Source organism: Malania oleifera, chromosome 2 (assembly GCF_029873635.1).
Source record: "Malania oleifera isolate guangnan ecotype guangnan chromosome 2, ASM2987363v1, whole genome shotgun sequence".
NCBI classification, from domain to species: domain Eukaryota; kingdom Viridiplantae; phylum Streptophyta; class Magnoliopsida; order Santalales; family Ximeniaceae; genus Malania; species Malania oleifera.
Window position 1 is genome coordinate 51,489,759 of NC_080418.1, and position 21,615 is coordinate 51,511,373.

Genomic DNA, 21,615 nt, shown 5'->3' on the forward strand with positions numbered 1-21,615 from the left:
TCCCAATTATCAAGTCTTTAAAAATCTCTTTAATTTTCCATACAAGATCTACAAGCCAACTGAGGAATTCTATTTCATAGTTGTTGTACATCACAAGATTAGCTTAAATCGTGATGGCTTGGAAAAAGAAGGAAAAAAATTCTTAATCACGATTGTGGAATTCTCCTTGATTTCTTAGAGAAAACATTTTCAACAGTTCTTCATACTTCGGGGGTGCAAATTTGTAGAATTGATGCAACACTCGAAATATCAATTAGTTGCATGGAAAAGAAGATTGTTCAAAGAGTCTGATCATATTAGTTGACATCAATGGTAAGGTTATAAGCGTGAAGAGGTTATTAGAAGATTTGAATTGAAATGACATTTTAGATTAAATATTTGTTATCTTTAAAATATATATACTTTAAAGCTTTTTTATGTTTTCTGTTTTAGATTGCTTTTTGGTTGTTCATTTTCTATTTTACTTTGGCTTTGATACCTACGATTAAAGCTTTTAAGAACTTGTTTTATTTGTAGTTTAAATGAAAAGAAGATTAGGACATATTGAAGAAGTTTATCAACTTACAATTTCAAAGCATCTTGTGATGAATGGTGTATTCCCAAGAAGGTGAATTGAGTATTTTAAAATTCTTCCTAGGCTAACTTAAAAACCACAACCAGCAAATCGCAACCTAAGGTCTTTCTAAACAATCAAAAATATCATAAATGTAAATATATGAAATTATTTAAATCATGCACAATATTCACAATAAATTAAATATACAAACATTCATGAGCATGAAATTAAAGAGATAATGAAAGAGAAAGCTCAGACACGATATTTTTATCGAGGTTCAGCCAAACCAGCGTACGTCTCCGCCTCAAGCTAACCAGTAAGAGGATTCCACTAAATGCTCATTTAACCAGGCGAAGCGACACCGTTTACACTCTCCTTACAGGGCGGAGACTCCCCAACTCAAATTATGGTGCTAAGCCATAACCAATTCTCCTTACGAAACGGAGACACCACAACTCAATTCACCACACTGAGCCAAACTGTGCACACTTTACGAGATGGTGCAAATCCCAACTTTTCTAATTGGGTCTGAGCCAATCCAAGACTCTTCACAGGGCGAGTCTCCCTCTTTAGGTCATGCCTGAAATACAATAGATAATGTTTTTGTACAAAAAAGAATGCTTCTTGTTGACACGCAACGATTTTAATCTTCCGATCAACAAAATAAATAGCACAAAGAACATTCACAGAAAAAATGTAGACAAGAAATTTTACATGGTTCGGCAAAATTGCCTACGTTCGCGAAGCGTGCATCTGGAGAAAAATCCACTATGAAACGATAGCAGTTAAGTTCTGATCAGACTCTCCTCGATCCCAGATCCCTTGTACACCCATTCACCTGTCAAACCTGTGAAGAAAAAATCTTCCTAGAGAGAAAGCCCCCTCTAGCTCTCCTTGCACAGCTTACAAACATATATATATATATGACACCACACAACCGTTGGATTTAGAGACGACCCAATGGCTGTGATGAAAGCCACAATAAATAAATAAATAAAAATATATTTTTTAACAATCTCCACCTTGGCTTTTCATCACAACCAAGCACAACATTCCATCCCCACACTCTGGGATGCTCTGTCAACAATCAACAAGAGACTACATTAACTAAGTCCAGACAGCGCTTGAACTTAACTATTGTAACAGGCTTCGTGAGCATATCTGCAGCATTTCCATCTGTGTGAATTTTCAATAACCGAAACTTATCACTTTCAACCCAACCTCTAACTGCATTGTATTGCACGCCAATATGCTTCATGCGAGAGCAGTAGACTTGATTCCTTGCCAAATGGATTGCACTCAGACTATCACAGAATACGTGTAACCTATCCTGCATAACACCAAGTTCCTGAATTAGTCCATTTAACCACAAAGCCTCCTTACCAGCCTCTGCCAAAGTTATGTATTCAGCTTCTGTAGCAGGCAAAGTTGTAGTAGGTTGCAACATAGCCTTCCAACTAATGGAACCATCAGCCATGGCAAAAATGAAGCCAGAAGTAGACCTCCTCTTATCTAAATCACATGTATTATCGGAGTCCACATAACCCTGAACATTACAATCATCAATACTTTCAAACAAGATACCATAATCAAACGTGCCACGCAAATATCTGAAAATCCATTTCACCGCATTCTAATGTATTCTAACTGGATTAGTCATATATTTTCTTACCAAACTAACTGTATATGACAAATCTGGTCTACTACATACCATAGCATATGTCGAACTCCTTGCTGCACTAGCATAAGGCACACTAGCCATATCCAACTTATCCTCATCAATAGGACACAATTTAACAGACAATTGAAAATGAGCAGCTAAAGGTATACTTACTAATTTAGCCTTATCCATATTAAACTTTTCCAACACCTTCTCAATATACTTATCCTATGACAACCATAGCTTTTTCTGTTGTCTGTCCCTCCTGATTTCCATGCCAAGGATCTTTTTAGCTGTACCAAGATCCTTCATCTCAAACTCATCCTGTAACCTAACTTTCAACACATTCAACTCATCAGTATTGTTAGAGGTAATCAATATGTCATCCACATATAGCATAAGGATCATATTTACACCACTGTTAAGCAATTTGAAGTAAACATAACTGTCATAACTACTTCTAACATACCCAATCCTCAACATATAAGAATCAAATAGTTTATACCATTGCCTAAGGGATTGCTTTAAACCATAAAGAGACTTATTCAACTTACATACCAAGTGTTCTTTACCTTATTCCACAAACCCCTCTGGCTGCTCCATAAAGATATCTTCCTCCAACTCACCATGAAGGAAAGCTATCTTTACATCCATCTGTTCCAAATCTAAATCATACATGGCAACCAATGCTAACAAGAATCAAATAGAAGCATGCTTAACAATAGGAGAAAAGATTTCATTATAATTTATATCTTCTTCCTGTTTGTATCCTTTTGCTACTAACCTGGCCTTATATTTTATCCCTTCTGATTCTGAAGTAGGCTCTTTCTTTCTGAAAACCCACTTACAACCAATCAGCTTCCTGTCTTTGGGCTTCTAAACCAACGCCCAAGTGTTATTCTTATGAAGAGACTCCATCTCCTCAACTATGGTTCCAAGCCAACTACCTCATTCAGAACTCTAAACTACATACTGAAAATCAGAAGGATCTCCACTACTAGTAATCAAAGCAAATGCAACTAAGTCCTTAAACTCATACCTGACCGGAGGCTTAACACTCCTCCTTTCTCTGCTGGTGGTTAGCCCTGTAGGCTCATGTCTATCACCTATCTGAGGAATTTCCTGAGTAACTGTAATCTGTCTCGCTGTATCCTGTGCAACAGAATCAACAACAGTAGTATGAGTATTACCCATACATGAATTCTCAATGTTGTCTAGCTCCACCTGAATAGGTACTCTTGCTGAATCAAACTCCATCTTCTTATTAGCAATCTCCTTCAACATAGCTTCCTCATCAAAGACCACATCCCTGCTAATGACCACGTTTTATGCTATATGGTCCCACAGCTGGTATCCCTTTACTCCTTGGAAACCAAGAAATACACATGGTTTGGACTTAGAGTCCAACTTTGATCTATCATGTTCTTGCACATGCACATGCGATGGACAACCAAATATTCTCAACACAGAGTAATCTACTAGCTTGCCTGTCTATACCTCTTTAGGAATCTTTGCGTCAATAGCTGCAGAAGGAGACTTGTTTACCAGGTAGCATGCCATATTCACTGCTTCTGCCCAGAATGACTTAGGAAGATTAGCTTGAATCCTCATACATCTTACCCTCACTAGTAATGTTCTATTCATTCTTTCAGCCACCCCATTCTGCTGTGGCCTATGTGAAACTGTATAGTGCCTAGTGATCCCCTCTTCCTTACAGAAGTCAATTAACTGGTTGTTTTTGTACTCCAGTCCATTGTTAGATCTAAAAAACTTCACCCATTTCCCCATTTGTTTCTCTACCTGAGTTTTCCATTTCTTGAACTTACTGAATACCTCACTCATATGCTTTAGAAAATACAACCAGACTTTTCTTAAAAAGTCATCAATAAATGAGATAAAATAAATAACACCATTGTGAGACTGTACCTGTACTGGACCCCATACATTTGAATGAATGTACTCCAGCACCTCCTCGCTCGTATGCTTTTTTGTTTTGAAACTCACCTTGCGATGCTTACCAAACAAATAGTATTTACAGAACCTAAGCTTACAACAAGAATTACCTCCCAGTAAGTTCCTCTTGTGTAGCTGCTACAAACCATGCTCACTCATGTGACCCAGCCTCATATGCCACAGAGTAGTATCATTTGTATTTGTATCTGAAGAGGTACTAGCTGCAGCTCCACCTATCACTGTGCTACCCACCAGAGTGTACAAATTGTTCCTCAGATGACACTTCATTACTACCAGTGAACCTCTAGCCACTTTTAGTACACCATCCCTAGCTGAAAAAGATAAACCATTACTGTCCAAAGAACCTATGGAAATCAGATTCTTCTTTAGATCTGGAATATGCCTCACATCCCTGATCGTTTTAACCACACCATCAAACATCCTGATTATGACCGTTCCAATACCAAGAATACCACACAAAGCATCATTACCCATCAACACCGTCCCTCTAGAGATTGGTTCATAGGAATCAAACCAGACCCTGTATGGACACATATGATATGAGCACGTCGAATACAAAGTCCAGGTATCAGCTAAGTAACTAGAACATATAGTAACAACCAAAAGATCCCTATCAAAAACTGATGAACTACTCTCCACTACAATAGCCTGCTCAGTTTTCTTCCTGTTCTTTTCCTCTAAATTTCTTTTCCTCCTTAGACAGTCCTTCTTCATATGCTTTTCTTTCCCACAATAAAAACAACCACTCCTCCACTTCCCATTTTTACCCCTAGACTTGGATCGAGATTTCCCTCGATTCCAATTACCCCTGCTAGAACTCCTGCCCCGCTGTTGGCTAGACTCACCCTTAGCCACCAACCCTTCTCCATGTCCTGGATAATTTGGTTTGTAAAAATTCTCACTCTCCGGAATGGCAGTAGTCACCTCATCAACTGTAAGAGTCTCCTTACCTAGCAGTAGTGTGGTTTTCAAAGTATCAAGTGAACTTGGAAGTGAATACAATAGAATCAGTGTTTTATCTTCCTTCTCAATTTTTACCTCAATACTCAGCAACTGCGTGATTATCTTATTGAAATAATTGAGTTTGTCTCTGACTTCTGTGCCCTTAGTCATCCTCAACTGATACAATTGTTTCTTCAAATGCGGTCTATTAACTCAAGACTTGGACATATAAATATTCACCATTTTTTTCTAAAGCTCAGCTGGTGATATTTCATTCAATACACTGTATTTAATTTATGGAGCTAAACTTAAGCGAATGATACTCACTGCTTTCATTTCCAGCTCCTCCCACTAATCATCTAACATCGTCTCTAACTTCTTGTCTTTCCTATACAGTGCCTTAATCAGTCCATGTTGGACCAACACATCCTTCATAGTGCTCTGCCACAAACTGAAATTATTTTTTTCATTAAAGGGCTCCACCTCAAACTTGGCCGTCAAAGTTCTTACCATTTAAAAAATAAATAAAATTCTTTCTCCCTTTTTTTCTCTCTCCTTTGACGTCAGCACTTGTCAAGATGACATCAGTGTGATGTCATCGTGACGTCAACGCTCCACGGGGAGGATCCCCGCCTCGACCTGACCTGTTCCATTCGACCCGGATCCCTAATCCACTACACGTGCGACCCACACGTGTTCTAGCCGACTCAAATGCTGACCCACGCCTTAACCCAGCGGGTTCAGCTTGGATCCGACCTGCAACCCAGCCTCTTGACCCGCGTGTCAAACTATTGCGTTTTGTACCTAACCCGATTCTGAATCCGAGTCTATCACCCAATTATGGTACTGTTCATCACGTTCTTCATCCGCAAAAAAAAAAAATTCTTCTTCTGAATTTTTTTTTTTTTCACACCTTCAATTGAAAAAATGATCCTCCTTCGATTGAAAAAATTCTAGAATAATTTTCCGGCACCTAATCTGAATCCACGTACCTCAATCCGATCTGAATGAACCACTCTAATCTTGAGCACTCCCACGAAAAAACTATAAATCCAAAAAATTTCTTTTGATATGATCTATCATATCTGCACCCAATTGAAATCGTGCTCTGATACCACTTGTTGATGCGTAGTGATTTTAATCTCCCGATCAACAAAATAAATAGCAGAAAGAACATTCACAAAAAAAAAATGTAGACGAGAAATTTTATGTGGTTCAACAAGATTGCCTACATCCACGGAGCATGCACCTGAAGAAAAATCCACTATGAAATATGACAGTACAAGATCTGATCAGACTCTCCCCAATCCCAGATCCGCTGTACACCCCTTCACCTGTCAAACTAGTGAAGAAAAAATCTTCCTAGAGAGAAAGCTCCCTCTAGCTCTCCTTGCACAAAATTACAAGCAATACACTCTTTTTCCCATGGCTTACAAACATATATATGACACCACACAACCATTGGATTTAGAGACGATCCAATGGTTGTGATAAAAGCCACAATAAATAAATAAATAAAAATATATTTTTTAACACTTCTAAAAAGCAAGGTTTGTACACAATGAAGCTCAATGCACTCACACATGATATGATTTTAAGCTCAGATGAGTATGGGTGTGTTTCCCAAAATAATTTTACAATCTTTGAAAATGACGTATACGTTGAAGTACTTCAAAGATTAAACCCTAATAAAAATTTTCTTGTAAAAATATTTTTCAAAAAAAAAAGTAGAACCTAGAGTTTTACTTTCAAAATAGTTTATGCCCAAAGAAGTGTATATGATCTTTGATATAAAATATGGAGTATGCAATAAATACTTCAAAGATCTTAAACCCTTAGAAATATTCCCAACAAAGATTTCTAAAAAAAATAGTTTTAAGAGAATCAAGGGTTTTAGCTCAAAATGATTTTTGCAATGAATAACAAGTGAACTTTTGAATCTTGCAATAAATGTACAAAGATTCAAAAGTTAGAATAAGTTTTCAAAAAATATTTATTAGGAAAAATATATGGGAGAAACTTTTAGCTTACTCTTAAGAAATTTTTTTTTTTTTCTTTCCAAATAAGAAAATGAGAGTATAAAGCTTTGGATGAAGTACGAATGCCCCCAAATAAAAATGCTCTCTTTCAAAGATTTTTCAAAAGGATAAATGAAAAGAGGGTAAAGAAAATGAATAAAACACAAAAATATTTTGGGAGGATTCTCTCTAATTGTCCATTTAAAAATGAGCAATGAAGGGATATATATAGAATCTGGGGAAAATATGACCGTTTGGGACATATTAGAAATTTTTAAAATTGTTTGATTAAAAATAAACACATTTTAAGCGCTTCAAAATAGCCTGACCCGAGAGGTTCAATTGACCCAGGGATTCACCGATCAAACGTCCTAAGTCAAAAGTTGAATTTTCAAAAAAGCTCAGTTGGTGACGATCGATCGCCCAAAGGCGATATTCGAACCTTCCTAGGTTTGGTCGACCTAGGCTCAAGGTCGATCAGCTGTCACTGAAGGTCGATTGGTCATGGTCGTTTTAAACTAAATAAATGATCGATCGAGGCTTGAAAACAATTCAAAAAATTAAGGTCGGTTTGTTGGCCATTTAAGCACAAAACCGTAATGGTCAGTTGAGGCTTAGAGTTTGGTCAAAAAATATTAAGTCAGTCGACTAAGGCAATTATAACGTGTTTGGGTTGGTCAACCAAGGCCACTTAAAAAATTGATTTTGGTCATGTTTTTTATCCAAAGACTTATCCACTTTGTGTATGAGTTATAGTCGTTTTAAACAAAGGGTTTTGGATCCTATGGCTTTGTTTGGTTTCCTATGTCTGCCTGCGGTCAGTCCGAGCTCTCATCCACATCATGCATGATATGCATTATTACAAACCAAAAAGAGAAACTAAATGCATTACAAATTAAAATAAGTCTTTTTCTTCTTCTTCTTTGGCTCTTCTTGTTTCATGGAATGCGCCAAATGAGATGAGTTTTACGTCCTTCATGGCTCCCATTTTTAGTCATCTTATGTGTGTGTTTTGAATTATTAACATGTTCAAGTGTTAGGCACACATATTAGCTCCAAGTGCTTTGTCAGCATCAAAATAGAGATCGAACTCAAAAAGTCAACACACCTAATATCTTGATCCAATCATGCATAATCTATGGTTACTAGGCACATTAGATTGATTTGGGACAATATAAATTGGCAAATATAACAAAAGATTCTAATCTAATAATTTTTTATACATACTTTTTAGTTCAAAATTGATATGTATCATCAAAAGATGTCTAAAAAAATAATTTTATTAAGTTTATTGTCCATGCAAACGCCTATGAATAAATTTATTATTTATTTTTTTTCTCTACCACACGCCTAAATTTATTATTGTGTGTACATACACACACGGGTTGTGTGTACCACCTTTCATATTGATCATCCTTCTCAATAGGTGGTTATGAGTTTCCAGGAGAGTTTCTCCTCTGCAATATGCATCTCCAGTAGTTAAGACCACACATCATAATTTGTCTCATTGAGTATAATCCCTGCATTGAAGGATGAACCTTCAGTTTGAACAATGATAGGAGCAGATTTACCATCTGACTTGCTCATAGTGATCGAAACAAGTTCTCCCTTTTCCAGATACAAACAAAGCAGAATCAAATCAATCTACTTTCTGATTGAGGTTCCCATAATGAAAATCATCACCAATCAAAATCCAAAATCCAAACAAATAATTGCCTCAATAAACTCACAAATTAATTTGTGTATGTAAAATCTTCAAAATTTTCAATTAACAAAACAAATACGAATCAAGAATCTGCAAAATCGAGATTTTGCACCAATCTAGGATCATGGCCGAGATGCAGGTATGATTCTGGCCGAGATGCAAGTGCAGGGGTGTGGATCGAGTTCCTGCTTCAAGCAGAGATGAGTTGAGCAGAGGGGTGTTTTCACAGAATCAAGAGAGAAGGGCACAGAATTTCAAACCTAGTGGATCGGTGAGGTTCAACATTCATAGAGAGCTTAGTCTAGTCAGGTTCACGACGATCAGTGAGGTAAGGTCGTCGCACGCTCATTGTCGTTACAGCCGCCTGTCTGGACGAGGGTGCCTCTAGAGTTCAATTCATTGCCTATTTGGACAAAGGGTCACCGAAGCACAATGGTCGTTTGTGGTGATTGTAGTTACAGAGAGGAAGATGCAGGTGGTTGTGATCGGTGATCTCGCAAAAATCAGCATGTTCGAAGAATTCAAAGAATGAAACCTGATGCAAAGATTCAAAATCAAGGATCTTATCACCGGTGATGACGAAATCAGCCGGGTTGTCACGTTGGCCATTTAATTCAGAATCGTGCAGTTTGTTGAAGAATCGTTGTTGCTGCTAAGCAATGGCACCTACACCTCCTTGCCGGAATAATGGTGCAACGGCTGCGGTGGCAAGGGCTGGTCATGCGTTCGTGCACAAGCAACAAGCCTAGCTCTGATACCAAGTTGAAAAAACAAGGTGCAAAAATATTTTTTATTCAGTACATTTTCGATGAATACATATGTACATATATATATATATATAGCTATCGTATATCTAGAATAGGAAAGAATCCTTAATTATGTTAATTACAATTAATTAAAAGATCAACCCAATATTTAACATTTTAGAGTTTTGGATGAGTTTAAATTTTTGTAAAGTTTTTCATGGTTTCACCACAAAAAAGAATCAACTTTTTTTCATTTGAACAAATGAATTTGTATTAACTTTCATAAAAAGTTTCCATGCTTTTGTGAAGTTTTCAAAATGTTTTGGAGTCGTACATTCATAACGCAGTGTTTAGGTGTCCTCTAATCTTTTTGCAAACAAAGTCAAGGCAGGTTCGTGGTATAAGGAAGAATGATTGAATATATTGAATTATTAATGCATGGGATATGTAAGATCATAAGAGGGCATCAGGGTTAAAATTTAACCACTACCTCACCATTAGAAACATCCATCTATGGTGCACTGGCCCTACAACTTTAGCCTCAAAAGCTAAATGAACAACCAAATGCACCATTACTATAAAACATAATGGTGGAAACATCTTCTCCTTGTTGCAAAGAATTGTTACAACCCTTGCTTCACCTCAAGCTCATGTACTTCAAGAGCTTTCCCATATAATGTCCAAAAGAACCCACAAAGCTTAATTAAAATAAAGCTAACTTTATCAAGCAAGGTTCTTTGTAATGCAAGTGGAAGAAGTTGTTACATTAACATATGAAAATCATGACCTTAAAGCCCTAACACTTTTCGTTGTCCATGGATAAAACGTGAAATATTTGAATCATAACCATCTAGAAATTTCACATTCTCAATGCTTCATGAAAATAATAATAATAATAATTTCTCGTGTGGAACCATGGTATAGCAAATAGGAGGTAGATATGTTCTTCCTAAGTCTCGTTGTTGATGCCATAATTCTTTTCCTATCTTCATCTACTACAAATGATGATAAGCACTTATATTGTCTTTTGACTTCTTCTCAACATTCAGTAATGTAATGACAATATCATCATATACATTATTCTCAATATGCATGACATCAAGATTATGATGTGTGAGGTTATTCTTTCGATAAGGAAGTTGGAAGAAAATACTCTTCTTTTTCCAAGCACATTTTCTCACCCCACTAGCTTCTTCACTGAACTTATCAAAAGAAAATTTTGTGTGCTTAAACACTTCAGGTTTAGATGGTGCATTTGGTGCAGATCTTAATTCCTTAGTCCTATCAAATGATTTCACATCATCTCGATACTTATGCATAGTATCCAAGAAACATCCATGTCCTATATAGCAAAATTTTCAACTACATAGAGCATGTGTCTTCATTACAAAAAGGACATGCAAAACAACCATAGGTCAACCAAATAAGTTACCATATGCCAACAAGTCATTAATGGTCCACATCTCTACTACACGCATTTGAAAATATCTTTTATTGAGCCACCACATGAATTTGTACCTACCTCCCATAATTCTATCAACTCCTTTATAAGAGGCTGCAAGTACACATCAATATTATCTCTAGGAATTTTTGGTCTAGGAATGAGCAACGGAAGTATAAAATACAGTTGTTTTATACCCAACTATGAACACTTCACATCATCCAAAACGGATTAAATCCATCGCTAGCAAGCCCCAATCTAACATTGCAAGGGTCTTTACGAAAGTTATGATATGGTTGTCAAAACTCTTCCATTCTTTAGAATCTCTTCTTTCAATCTTTATTATGCCATCTTATCAATTCCAATGTTTTAGATGACATGAATGACCTTTGGAGGCTTGGCTTTGAAGGAAAATAACTCAACACCTTTGATGGAGTTTTTTTCTTCTTTCTTTTCTTTGAACTTGATCCAAGATCTTGCGAATTATTTTCACTATTCATCAACCAAGAAGCCTCACATATTCAACAAACATCATCATTACCTTTTCCCTTTCTAAATAACATGCAATCATTTGGACAAGAATGAATGTTTTCATGATTAAGTCCCAACTCCTTGCTTCTTTGTCACATTGAAGGAAATTGACAATGACTCAACTTTGGGGAATGCTTCTTTTGGAATGTTAAGAAATACCCCAAATGATTCATTGCACCACCCAAAAACACACCTTACATGATAAAGATGCAATATGAATGAAAGTTTAGGAAATTCCTTGCATCCTAAATATAGTTCTTTCCCATCACCTTGCATCAGCTTATTAAACTTCTCGACTTCTAGAGAAGGTTGCTCATAACGATGTTATGTAGTAAACCCCTCTATATTTGGCTATGTTGGAATTCCATCATCCGCGCCCATATTCATGGCTTGTCTAAACATGCCAAATGCATCATTTAATATCCCAACCATATCATTGCCACCGTATGTCACATTTTCCATAGGAGCATTTTGAGAAGGAATGGGCATAGAGATTGACTCCGCATGGCAAAACCAATCATTATTTCCTAGCATAATACCATTCACGACAAGATCGTAATATGATCCCTCTCGATATCTTTGATAGTGAAGCACATACTTTTTGCAAGGACATAAAATTTAATATCATATACCTCACTTGCAAATACAAAATCAAGAAAATTTTCCACTCCCAAGTATTTTTTACTCACTTTACTGTAGTTCACCCATCTCTTGCACTTATGATTGTCCATTATCATTGGCTGAAAATGAAATAATAGTCCACAAACAAAAGAAAAAGGATATAACGAGATGTTATATATTATACCTAAAATAACGAGGAATGAATAGAAGCCAAAACCTCAACAAATGGACTCACTTTCTAATAACAATATAACTTTGATAAGTATATCGTAGATAAATATCGACATGTCAGGTTGATACGAAGAATCTGTAGACATGCAAAGTACTATTGCATTTATGTCGATTTGAATATATTGATTTTCCTCTAAACTAACACAAATTCAACTCCAAAACTTGAAATTTAGTGTCAAATACTAGTTCAAAGTTTTTGAAATAGACACGAGCAATAAATAAATAAACTAGTAGTTTGGTTTGGTGGTGTAGAATTCAAAATTTTATTTATTGTTCATATTATAAATTTATTTTAATATTTTATTAAAAATTACACATACAATGATTAAGGGCGTTACAAAGAGTGGAGAAAGCTCGTATGTTGTATTATTAAAAAGTGAAATTATGGATATAGGTTTAAACTTTATTTTTTTTTTAAATTAACGAAATTAATTTGAACTAAATAGATATTGTATGTTTTAAAATTATTTAAATAAGCATACATATTTTTATGAATCAATTATTATAATAAATAGGCAAAAATATATAAATCTTTCATGTTGGTTAACTGTTTTGTCAATATATATTTGGATTCATCAAAGTATCGTCAGACATATATAATTAAAACTCACATCAAATCATAAACATATATAATTAAAACTCACATTAAATCATTCAAATCATAAACATATATAATTAGTACTCGCATTAAATCGTACTTTTTATTTATATGAATTCAAATGCTAAGATGATATTTAGTAATTGGCTAATATTGATATCTTACTGCATATACTCTTCTAGAAACTAGATGAATTTCCAAATCACTAACAAAAAAGAAATAAACGCAAGGGAAAACATGTCTTGTTGGGGCCTGGGAGTATTTTCTCTTTTTTTTGGCATCTAGTCTAATATTTTAACCATTATGAAAAGACTTCACTAGCAACTCTATTGTTGTCTAGCTGGTTAGAATACTCAGCTCTCGCTCGAGAGACCCGAGTTCCAGTGCCGACAACGTAATTTTTTGTATTTTATTCCTTTAACATTCTACCTCCCTCCTCGCTCCTTTCAAATACACATAATGAACTCCCTACACTTCAACAATTTCCACAGCTTTCTTCATTCTTAAAATATTTATTTTAAACAACAATATGTGGAACAATTAACATATGGATGCAAAGCTCAACCAATATGGTAAAAGCACAGTACAATCATTTTGCAAGATGCTACTAACAGCTTTAGACCACTACTTACTAACTAGAACTTAAAAAGACCACCTCTCTCACAGTATCACAAGAATTCCTACTTTTATAGTACCTTGAAGGTTAGAATTTGAAATTTGCATCCCCATTTGATGAATAATAGGAGAGGTGGGAAGAGAATTGCGATGTATACATCAGCACCTGTGACAAATTTAGAAATTAAAAGCACACGATTAAATAGAGGTAGTGAGATTATTCAGAAAGAGAAGGGGGCATGACAAGGAGGAACATAGAGCTTTGCAGGCAAGGTCAATGTACATGGTAATTAAAAAATCAGCATCAAACACAATACAACATCAGAGAAAAGCATCAATGCCAATCAACTGGAGAATTCTGTTCTGTTCCTTGGGAGTTGAGAGCCCATAAGCACCTTCTGCATAAAATCTTACAAAGCAAGATGGTTGTTAAAACAAATACTTTTAAATAGGTTCAACAAAAACTTCATAGAAAATGTAGAAAGTTGTGACAAAACACAAACAAATTTTCAAACTACAAACGGCATGAGAGACAAAAAAAAAAGTTCACATTGAATTCAAAAGCTAAACTCAAGAAAGAAATATTTCTATGATTTCAGAAAAAGATAATTGATAATATATAACAAAACAGAGTGCTGAGCCATAAATCAAAATTGCCACCAGCTTATAAAAATAAATAAACAAATAAATAAAGTTGCTATCAAATTTGGAAGAAGGTAAACATTTATTTAAAATGTTTAACTGAAATGTAGATGTGAACGAGGATCAATTAATTGAAATCCAAAATAAGTAAGAGATGGAAGTTCATACTAGACAGAATTGTATTCAAAGAAAATTCCCACTTGAAAGGGAAAAACAAGTTAAAAATTGAACACAACTTAATGAATAAAAATCATAACACTTCAAAAGTTAATCACTTCATAGCAGGAAACCTACATTGTCAATCAAATCACAACCAAAACTGACCAAAAAAATAAAATAAAATAAAAAATAGAAAAAATAAAAAAGCATTAAAGAGGAAGAACTCAATTGTTCGAAAGCTTATCGCAGTCAGAATAAAAAATATAATATTTTATGGGGAAAAAAAACTAAATTAAAAATTATAAGTTAAGTGTTAGAAATAAAGTAGTTTTTTGTTTGTAAATAGTTAGAAAGTGAGGGATATAATTGGAATGTATTTTGTTCATTAAATGTATAAGTACAAATACTGTTGTACAGTACATTCACAGATCATTCTGGAATATACAATTTCTTTGTTTCTTTACATGGTATCAGAGTGCTCTCCCACCAGCTCCCGCCATTCCCTCACTCCGTCTATGTCGTGTCTCGTCACTCGTGAGCTTCTCTAAATTTCCGCCATTTCTTCTCAGCATGAAACCCTAGCCTTCGCGTGATTCTCACTGTGTAATTATGCTTTTACAAGTTCTCTGTTGTGTCAATTTCGTGAAGATTGGGTTTCTCACGTTCCTGGATCTAGAGCTCAGCATTGACGTTGAGGCCTCCCACGTGTATCACCAGTTGCGATCTTCAGTTACGCAGGTAGGTGAAAGAAATTTTATCGAAGTTGATGCTTAGATTCTGCTACGTGACTCTTAATTTGATTTCTATGGATTCGGCTTGGCCATAGTTTTTGTCTTCACTTCGCAGCAATTTTCTTCTTCGCTAGCACAGTTTTGATTTGATCATCGAAGTTGAGAACTCTGATTTTCTCGAAGGCGATTCTCTTTTTCTGCTGTTGTGCTTCTCATCAATGGAGTCTTTTTCATCGTCTTCTCTGTTCAACACCCCTGGGGATCCTACCAATCCTTACTTCTTGCATCACGGCAACAATCCTGAGCATCAACGAGGCATTTCCACCTCTGTTTTTATACCTGAAGCTGCCGCATTAGCCAGCCATTCTGCTGATGTTAAACAATCTGATAAGGCCAGAGAGAAACTAATCAGAGATAAACTAATCAGAGAGAAACCAATCAGTAGCTATTGTAAAAAGATTGGTCATGCAAAAGATAAATGCTATCGCCTTCATAGATTTCCACCTGGATTCAAGTTCACAAAGCCTAAGTCAGATTTTGCATCTGCCAATCAAGCTACTGCTATTTCTTCACAGGAGGTACTCAGTGAAGTTCCTAAGATACCTATAACACAATAGCAGTATCAGCAAACTAGTTTCTTTACTAAATTCCAATTCTTCAAAAAACAAACTCGACAACACTACTTCTCACACTGCTGCCAACATGACAGGTGATTTTTCTCATTCAGTTTTTTCACCTTCATATTTTACTTCTTTCACTCCAGTATCAAATACACATGTTCAGCTTCCCAATGGTTTCAAGGTTAATGTCACTCATATTGGCACCATAGCTCTAACCAATTCATTAATCCTCACTAATGTTCCTTGCATTCTATCATTTACTTTTAATCTCATTTCTATCAGTAAACTAACTTCCTCTCTCAATTGTTGTGTTCTTTTCTTGGCTCAACACTGTTTTGTTCAGATTCTGCACACTTGGAAGACGATTGGATGGGATAAACTGTAAAATGGCCTCTATTACATGGCATCCAAGTCACAGTGTACTGCTTCACCTTCTCTTGCTTCCTCTGTTTCATCTACTACAAATTGCTCTTCTTTCAATGTATGGCATTATCAGTTAGGACATGTACCAGCTTCCAAGCAGCTTCTTTTACATAATTCTTATCCTTCCATTTCTATTTCATCCTATCCTCATTGTGATATCTGTCATTTTGCTAAACAACAACGTTTACCATTTTCACTAAGTGAGTCCTTTAGTTCCTCTATTTTTGAGATAGTTCATTGTGATATTTGGGGACCCTTCTCCGTTGCTACTATGGAAGGTTTTCGGTTTTTTCTTACCATTGTAGATGACTTCAGTCATGGTACTTGGGTTTATCTCATGAAAAATAAAGTTGATACTCGTTTGCTTCTTAAAAAAATTCTCTTGTTCATACTCAATTCAATGCCAATATAAAATCTTATGATCTGATAATGGTCAAGAATTTCACATGCCTGATTTTTATAGTTCTCATGGTGTCATTCATCAACGTAGTTGCACTTATACACCACAACAAAATGGCATTGTTAAGTGTAAACACAAGCACTTGTTACAAGTTGCTAGAGCCCTTCGTTTTCAGGCACATTTACCATGAACATTTTGGGGGGATTGTGTTCTCACAGCCATGGTTTTAAATAAAGGCCGCGACCGTTACGTAACGCCGTTACGTAAAGGTTTTTTGGGTTACCGATACCGTTACACACCGTGAAATCGGTAGGAAGAAAAATCACGACCGTAGCAGCCGTTACGGACCGCGACCGTTATGTAAAGGCTGCTACGACCGTTACGTAACCGCTACAGGACTGTTACACCAAAAAAATATTTTATTTTTTACTTTTTCTTCTCACTTTTTCTCTTTCTTTCATATATCATTTTCAATATACCAAGTGGCAAGAGGGGGAAAAGATTATAATGAGGATGACAATGATACAAAATTTACTATTTCTTCAAATACTCACAATAGATGCATTAATTAACAATTTCAAAATACTAACTTGTTAGGAATTTTTTTTTTAATAATATTAGTAATGTGATATTTATGTTCTTTATTTTTCAACTTCAACGTTCTTTCTTTTCTAACTATTTTATATTTATATTATTCGTATGTTTTATGTGACTAATAGATTAATGGAGTGTATAATGTATTTTATTTTATTAATTCATTAAGCACACATAAGAATTTATCACAGATAAGAACAATGAGAAGTATAAATACGCGCACACACGTAATTTTCTATCAATGATGGTTTAAAACAAATGTAAACTTTTTGTCCTTACCAAATAACTTAGTTACTCGAACTAAAGGGTCCAAAATACACTAAAACCCTTTCTAAGAATAGCTAAAAGCTTAAAACATGCAAGTACACTAATATGCACAAGGTTGTGCGTGCTTCAAAAAAATTCACGGCTGTTACACCCGCTTCTCGTTATGTAACATCCGCTACTCCTGCTTCCCATTACACCCGTTACCGTTACGTTACGCTACCCGCTACCGCGATTTAAAACCATGCTCACAGCCACATATTTAATAAATAGAACCCCCACTCCCCTTCTTTCTAATAGAAGTCCGTATCAAGTTTTGTTTTCCAAAGTACCTTCATACACTAATTTGTGTGTCTTTGGTTGTCTTTGTTATGCTACCATCACTTCCCAAAAACACAAGTTTGACTCTAGAGCTCGTGTCTTTTTCTTGGGTATCCCTATGGAGTCAAAGGTTATAAGCTACTTGATCTTCAATCTCATACTTTTTTTATTTCTCGTGATGTTATTTTTTATGTGTCATTTTTTCCATATAAAGCTACTTCCCCTTCTTCTTCTCCTCCAATCAATGATAATTGTCTAGTTCTCCCTTTTTCTTTTTCAGATTCTCTTTCCACTTCTCTTCCCCCTTCTCCTTCTTCATCTCCTATCATTCCTACCTCTTCATCTTCCATTTCTCCTTCTTTTCCATTCCCTTCTCCTGCACTTATTTCTCCCATTGTTCGAAGATCAAATCAGGTTAGACATCCCCCATAGCAGTATCATTGTGACTTACCACTTAATTCTCATCCCCATTCGGTCTCTTTCATGTCTGCAACCTCTACGCATTCAGGTACTCCTTTTTATTTATCTCATGTTCTTTCATATGATCGTTTATCTCTACCTCATTGTGCATTTACTATTTCTGTTTCATCATCTTTTGAACCCAAATTTTACCACCAAGTTGTCCATTATCCTCATTGGAGGGAAGCCATGTCTGCTGAATTATCCGCTCTTGAGGCAAATAACACTTGGGTTCTCACTGATTTACCTCCTAACAAACACCCTATTGGCTGCAAATGGGTGTTTAGAATTAAATATAAAGGCAGATGGCACAATTACAAAGCCTGACTTGTGGCTAAAGGCTACACTCAAATTGAAGGTTTAGACTATTTGGATACCTTTTCTCCTGTTGCTAAACTCACTACCATTCGATGTCTTCTTACCCTTGCCTCTATTCATCATTGGCATTTACATCAACTTGATGTCAATAATGCTCTTTTTACATGGAGATTTTTTTAGGAGGTTTACATGGTGTAGCCTCCTGGTTATGGCAGCAAGGGGGAGACATGTGTTCGCAAATTACAAAAATCCATTTACGGCTTCAAGCAAGCTTCAAGACAAAGGTTCAATAAATTGTCCAGTTTTCTTCTTGAAAGTGGTTTTGTTCAATCCAAGAATGATTATTCTCTCTTCACTAGAACAACTGGTGGTACCTTCCTAGCACTATTAGTGTATGTTGATGATGTAATAGTGGCTAGCAATAATCTTCAGCAAGTGACAGAAATAAAAGAGTTGCTGCACAATAAATTCAGAATTAAAGACCTAGGTTTATTAAAATATTTTATGGGTTTTGAAGTGGCTAGATCAGCCAAGGGAATTTCTATTTTCCAAAGACATTATGCTTTAGATATTCTTAATGATAGTGGTTATCTTGGTGCAAAACTAGCCAAACTTCCAATGATTTCCAATCTGAAGCTTAGACAATCAGATTTAGCTATTCTTGATGATTCAACAAGCTACAGGAGATTAATAGGGAGGCTGATGTATCTTACTATGACAAGACCAAATTTATCCTACTCAATTCAAGTCTTGAGTCAGTTTATGGACAAACCGACACAAAGCCATATGGATGCAGCTTATCAAGTCTTAAAATACATCAAAGGGACACTAGGTCAAGGGATCTTCTTTCCTTCTTCTTCATCATTACATTGAAGGCTTATAGTGATTCGGATTGGGCATCTTGCCCTGACAAAAGACGTTCAGTCACTGAATATTGTGTTTTCCTTGGTGATTCTTTGATTTCATGGAAATCAAAGAAACAAACAACTATTTCCAGGTCATCAGCGAAGGCTGAGTGTAGGGCACTTGCATCTACAAGTTGTGAACTTGTATGGTTGATATCCTTGTTGAAAGATTTTGGTGTTGATCATAAACAAGCAGCTTTATTATTCTGTGATAGTCAAGCAGCCTTGCATATAGCAGCAAATCCAATGTTTCATGAGAGAACAAAACATATAGAAATTGATTGTCACTTGGTGAGAGAAAAATTCAGCTGGGGATCCTAAGAACACTACATGTCTCATCCAAGCATCAAGTGGCAGACATTTTGACAAGGCTCTTGGAGTTGATGAGTTTACTTATCTTCTTTCCAAGATGGGAGTACATAATATACACTCTCCATCTTGAGGGGGAGTGTTAGAAATAAAGTAGTTTTTTGTTTGTAAATAGTTAGAAAGTGAGAAATATAATTGGAATGTATTTTGTTTATTAAATGTATTAGTATAAATACTGCTGTACAGTACATTCACAGATCATTCTGGAATAAATAAATTTCTTTGTTTCTTTACATAAAGCAGTAGAATATTGCATTAAATAATCTAAATTCTATCCACCTAAAGACATTAAAATGACACCAGCATCAAAATCATATGAGCAAACAAAAGGTGCCAACTTTTCAATAACCACAGACAAAAGCTAGTTCTCTATCTGTTCTGCTGCAGACAGACATCAGGAACAATTCAGGCATATGCTAAAAAGATGACGCTGCTCAGAATTAATATTGTAAAATTACAAAGCTATATCATTGAAAGATTGAGAAAATGTCGTCATTCTCTATGACTAATTTCCCGAAAACTTTACATGCCTAAAAGGAAATTATTTTCCTAAACAATTTAAAGGAGTGGAAAATTATTATGGGAACATTGAAAAGAGTACTTGTTATGATGTAAGAAAAAATTTCTAAGTAAGAAAATGCATTAGGTATAGTAAGAAAAAAGCATATTTAGAAATTAAGAAAAATCTACATTCTAGTTTTGCAAATCTCTCATATGAATTACCTTGCAAATAGATGGGTCTTCTATGGTAGCTTGACGAAGACGATGCTTAGTTATCCATATACCTAGAAAATTTCTTGATTTCTAACTATGGATGAGAAATTGGTAAAGATATCGGGCATTGGGTGGAGAGAGAGAGAGAGAGAGAGAGAGAGAGAGAGAGAGAGAGAATGTACTCGTCAAATGGCAGTCTTCAAGAACGAGAGGTTTTCGCGACCTTCACAGATGAGAGAGCTTAACAGCTAAGAGTGTTTCACTACTGAAAGGGCTTCACGGCGGCAAATTCACGACAGCAGCTTTACAGCAGCAATGTCGCAAGGCTTCTCGTGCAGTACGACTTCAGGAATTTAGGGCTTCTTGTTTTCACGGTCTTCACGGAAGCAGGTAGCAAGGCTTCTTGGTCCGTAAGCCTTGAAAAACAGAAAGGCTCTATGATAGGGCTTGTGCGCAGTGGGAGAGGGAAAGGTAATTTGGTTAGGCGGGATGTTTTTGCTCAAGAGGAAAAAAGCGTTGGGAACCTTGAAAAAATATGAATTATTATGAAAAATATGAATAGTGTTACCCTTTCATCTTCTACTACCATATATTACCTAATAAAAGGGTCATCTTTCTCTCATTTTATAATGTAGAGAAGAAGACTAGAAGAGAATAGGTATCTACAAAGGATGAGAGAAGATGAGAGATAAAGAAAAGAGAAATATTTTGTACAAAATTGATTTCAAATTATCTTATAATTCCTTTTGAAATAGTAAAATTTTTATTTCATTCGTCTGTAAAATAGGCATAGCTAAACTATGTAAATTTCTGTCTCATTTATATTTATTTTCCTACATCTTTTATAACACGTTATCAGCACGAGACTCTAATTATTTAAGATATTTCTTTAAATCTTATTTAATTTATTCCTTAAGAGACTATATATTTAATCTCCCAAAGATATATACATCGTGAAAAGGCTATACATTTAGCCTCCAGAAGAAATGGTAAATATTTATCTCCTGAAGATAGTACATTTTTAACCTCTCGAAGAGATGTTAAAATCAACCTCCTGA

General features: G+C 35.5%; 1 long non-coding RNA gene across 1 annotated transcript; it reads right to left on the minus strand.

Annotated features, from left to right (window-relative positions):
• Positions 1–14,802: 14,802 nt before the first annotated feature.
• On the minus strand, positions 14,803–21,078 carry LOC131147683 (uncharacterized). The gene is made up of 2 exons (XR_009134895.1): positions 20,740–21,078; positions 14,803–15,554 (listed from the first exon to the last, which is right to left on the minus strand). It is a non-coding gene; the product is annotated as an uncharacterized LOC131147683 (long non-coding RNA).
• Between the last annotated feature and the right edge of the window lie 537 nt (positions 21,079–21,615).